Here is a 5,051-nt window from a genome sequence, read left to right as displayed (position 1 = left end):
GCTCTGTCAGCCCGGTTATTTCCCTTGGAAACAATAGAACTGTCAGACTGATGAGACTGACAGTGAATAATTCCTATAGCTTTAGGGAGATGGGAAGCTCTTAGTAAGTCCATGATATGCTCTGAGTTGGTAATAGACCCTCCCTTCGCTGTGAGAAGCCCGCGTTCCTTCCAGATGGCCACGTGAGATAACAGGATATGAAAAGCATATTTAGAATCTGTGTAGACATTTAAAGATTGTCCCGTGGCTAACTGAAAGGCACGGGTGAGGGCTATCAGCTCAGCCTGCTGGTTAGTAGTATGAGCAGGGAGTGCCTTTGCCTCGACTATCTCTGTGTCTGACACTATGGCATAACCTGCTCAATTCTGAGTCACAGCACCAAAATGTTGTTCTTAATTTCTGGCTGGCTTTCTTGTCTGTAGGTTAGAGGGTAAAGACGTTATGCAAGGAAGAAGACACAGACACGCGGCGGTCCCACATGCGTGCACTTTTAATGGGGGAGGGGTAACAACAAACAGGTAAAGGTGTGCAGACACGACAGGAAAGGCGGGGAGGGAGAGAGAGAGCGTGTGGCGGCTCTCACTTTTTAACGGGGAATGCAAAGGCTTCTGGAATATGTCCGTATCCAGGAGAATGCTGGGAACTGTAGTTCCGCAAAGGAACGACAACTATCATCTCAGAAATTGCCCTAGTGAAGTATTTTACATGAAGGTGAGAATGACTGATTCAGCAAACAAACCCTGAACATATTATCAATGATCTATTTTGCTATCTGTTGTCCATTACAATAAAATAGTCCCACATAAGCTCAGAATAGAGTGTAATAAAGGTCTCACAGATCAGCAGTCCTCTGCATTTGTAGGGAACAGGAACCAAATCCAGCAAGTCAAGGAGCCCGCACACATTTTTACATCTGTATATGTAGTACAGTTGACCATGCCTAAAATGGGCCAGTATCTTAAAGGTTATTGGATGAGGGAATTCCCACAGCACCTCCCCCTTTTATCTAAAATAAAAGAGTTCTAAGCCTCATACAAAACTGTACACAATAAAAACAAATATCAAATATAAAAATTAGAATTACAACCAGCATAAACAATATCAAGCAAGAAACATATGCTAAATGTTTCAATACTTATCCTATCCAAGGAGTCTAAGTCTTGTCTTAGAAATAGCTTGGCTAAGTCATGAGAGGAAAGTAACTATGATTATCTAGTCTTCAACCCCATCAAAGACCTGAGAAGGGAAATAATATTACTTGAGTAAACAAGAAGTGCAATCAAGCACCTTCCAAAAGGTGCAATAAACGACAGAGACAACTGGCTACCCGGGCAATTACCCAAAGTCTCATTTGCAATGTTGGAGCTACCAACTTTGGCTAAGGCCTAGAGTAACTGACAGACTATTTTCAGAGGCAGGAAAATTTTAAAACCATCTTACTCTGTCTTGGCAATGTTTGGCAGTCTTTTTTTTCATGTATCTTGCTTGTCTAATTTCGATACTGTGCATTTTGTCAGTGGTCGTGGCATCAGCAGGTCCTTGCCCAATGGCTGGTTTTGCCAAGAAGAAAACAAGCTCCAAGTGGAGTATCTTTGGTGCCCATCATTCTCTTGGGAATACATCGGATCTGCCAGGAGCAATGGTGTCTCGCAATAACAGAACCCTAAGTGATTTAAATGTCATATTCTATAGTTCTTTGAAGTGGTTGAAAATTACCTATCTATGCAGAATAGAATCTCTATGTATCTAAAGAATCCGATTAGTCTAACTATAAGTATATAACAAACATGGATGACTATTGACCTATAATCTTAATACCTATATAGCTTAAAGGCTAAGGCTTTATACTAGAATATTAGATAATCTTTAAACAACTGTGCAGCAAATAAAGACAAGGACCTCAAAATATAAATATTGTCTAACTATCTTAATCAGAGGTAGAAATGTCTAGTATAATATGATATATGTATATCCTAAAATTGTATCAATATGCAAAATATCTTAAGCCAAGATAGAAACATGCATGCATACAATATGACAAAATAACTTTGCATAGGTTCACAAATATTATAAACAAAATAGAAGCATATTCAATATAGCATATAATTTGAATTTGTAGCAATACATAATAATTTATAGCAATGTAGATTGTCTATAAATAGTAGCTCACAAGTATTCACTTATTATTATTATGAATAAGCTCACACTAATCTACCTATTATCCCATTCGATTCCTTTTTTCTAAAGAGACACTTTACATAATTTCTACCTCAACCCCAACCCTATACCACTTGTAATTAACCCCTAATAGATGTACCTAACCCTGAGGATGTACTTTGTTGGGAGAGGGATATCATCTTCTAGAATTACTTTCAGCTGTCATGATGGTGAGGTTATTTCTATGGGATCCTGTAAAAACTAAAATGATGTTTAAGTTCTTTTTTTTTGAAATATTTATTTATTTATTATGTATACAATATTCTGTGTGTATGCCTGCTAGCCAGAAGAGGGCACCAGACCCCATTGCAGATGGTTGTGAGCCACCATGTGGTTGCTGGGAATTGAACTCAGGACCTTTGGTAGAGCAGGCAATGCTCTTAACCTCTGAGCCATCTCTCCAGCCCCCGACGGTTAAGTTCTTTTTTGAAGTTCTGGCCAGAATGTTGTAAGAAGGTGCACCATTTCAGCTAGCCAAGTTGGAATCATCTTGAGTAGCTGGTACCCAAAACTGATCTTAAAGTACCACTATCAGCACCATGATGACATATCAACCAGGTGGAATCATTGTTGTGGGGCACCATCTTCTTCCTGGAAACTTCAAAGATTACTTTAGGAGAATTTATTGTTCATTGTGGAAAACTTAAACATTATTCATATAGACATTTATTTATTTAAAGATTTTATTTGTTTATTATGTATACAGTGTTCTGTCTGTATGCTTGTTGGCCAGAAGAGGGCACCAGATCTCATTACAGATGGCTGTGAGCCACCATGTAGTTGCTGGGAATTGAACTCAGGACCTCTGAAAGAGCAGTCAGTGCTCTTAACCTCTGAGCCATCTCTCCAGCCCTAGACATATATTTAATGAAAAGTACAATAGAGACAAAATAGTATGGGGAGAAGTAAATTTTTTCCTAAATTCTTTTTTTTTCTGTCCCATACCAGATAGTTCTTGATATGAGACAGAAACTCTGATTTTTTTTAACAACATGCTTGAATTTAGAGAAGAACAGACACTATCCAATTCCAAAGTCACCTTTGATTTTTAATTGATTTATGTTTTAATGTACTAAGAAATATATATTATATATATATTTATAATAAATAATATATAATAAAATTTCATAATAAATAATAATAATATATATAATAAAATTTTGCACTGTAGAGGATATGGTACCATAAGTCAGATTCCTCTTCGTTGATGATTCTTTCTGGATAGCTATCTTTTCTTCTTTAGGCGTCTAGATGTCCAAGTTCTCTCAACTTTTTGAAGATGAGTATTTTCCTGCAAAGACAAGATCAGAACCAACCCTTATTAGGTTTCTTTACCATCTGTAAGACTGTCACCTTTGTGGATGAGCTGTCATTTCTCTTTGTCAAGAGGTCTCTCTTTTTCAAACTAAATTTTTATTAATTTTGATGGTATCCATAGCCTCTCTTCTCCTGTGGAAACAAGAGCAGAACCCCTTCCCCAACATAGCACATTTCCTGGTTTCCATATGAGGCCAACACATCCTTGAAATACACTGGATGATTTAATTCAGTTCTTTCTATTATCCAATGCCTCTCTACTGATTGTTCCCTTCTCATTAGCATTAAGAAAATTCAAGGTTAATAAAGCATTATGGAATCTATTTCTGGGGATATTTTCCATCCCTTTCTGTTTTTAATGTATCCTTTATAGTTCAATTTGATCTTTCTATGACTGCCTGACCCCTAGGATTGTTTGGTATAGCTATAATATGCTTTATATTATAATAAGCAAAAAACTGTTTCATTTTCTTAGAGACCTATGCAGAACCATTATCTGTCTTTATTTGTGCAGGTATACCCATGATGGCCCTAACTTCTAATAAATGTGTGATTACTGAATCAGCCTTTTCTGAACTCAAGATGGCTGCCCATTGAAAACCTGAATAGGTGTCAATGGTGTGATGTACGTATTTTAATTTTCCAAATTTTGCAAAATGAAACTGCGAGATTTCATTCCTTTGAGTACCCTTTGGGTTATTCCCTGCAGTTATCAGTATTTTGTTATAGAAAGAGCAAGTAGGACATTTTATTATAATCTTCTTAGTTTGTTGCCATGTAATAGACAACTCTTTCTTTAAACCTTTGCTATTGACATAATATTTTTTTTATGAAATTCTGAGGTCTTCAGCACAGTTCCAATCAATAATCAATCAATTTTTGCATTACCTTGAGCTAGAGGACCTGGAAGACCCATATGGGATCAGATTTGTGAAATGTATATGGAACAAAGCTTATTCCTGATTGTATTTTGAACCTGAATGAATAATGAAGTCAATTCTGTATCATTTGATATAAATTAAGTGGTTTTAATATGCAAAACAACTCTTTCTGTATATTGTGAACCAGGAATTATATTTAGTTTCTTTAAAATCCCTCAGTACCATGAGACTAGCATAGAATTCTGACTTTTGGACAGAATTATAAGGGCTTTATTCTACCTTACTTAAATCTTTTGATTTGCAATCTGCCTTTCCTAATTTATTTGCATTAGTATAGAATGTATGGGCTATGGTTATTTGTGTCTCACATACAATGTGGGGAAGAATCCAAGTAGTTCTCTTTATAAGGTTAAGTCTATCACTTTTGGGATAATTGCTATTAATCACTTCTAAAAAATAAGCACAAGCTCTTTGCCAGGGTTTGTCATCTTCCCATAATTTTTTAATTTCATTAGTAAAAGGTACTATAATCTCTGCTAGATCTAGTCCAGCTAATTGATGAAGTCTCAATTTTCCTTTTATAATTAATTCAAAGACCTTTTCCACATAAATTTTTAATTTTTTACTTGGTTTATG

General features: G+C 36.0%; 1 protein-coding gene and 1 long non-coding RNA gene across 3 annotated transcripts in view; both read left to right on the top strand.

The window, feature by feature from the left end:
* Positions 1–3,597, top strand: part of LOC106143784 — an 8,404-nt gene extending 4,807 nt beyond the window's left edge. Inside the window, exon 3 of the long non-coding RNA XR_003376964.1 lies at positions 3,461–3,597. This is a non-coding gene — a long non-coding RNA (uncharacterized LOC106143784). The remainder of the gene's footprint in view (positions 1–3,460) is intronic.
* The window catches only part of LOC101993112 (glutathione S-transferase A2), a 92,067-nt gene that overhangs the window by 25,488 nt on the left and 61,528 nt on the right, over positions 1–5,051 (top strand). The window lies entirely within an intron of this gene.

Source organism: Microtus ochrogaster, chromosome 5, assembly GCF_000317375.1.
Source record: "Microtus ochrogaster isolate Prairie Vole_2 chromosome 5, MicOch1.0, whole genome shotgun sequence".
NCBI classification, from domain to species: Eukaryota; Metazoa; Chordata; class Mammalia; order Rodentia; family Cricetidae; genus Microtus; species Microtus ochrogaster.
The sequence above is the reverse complement of the archived record's forward strand: the minus strand, read 5'-3'. Positions and strand labels throughout refer to the sequence as shown.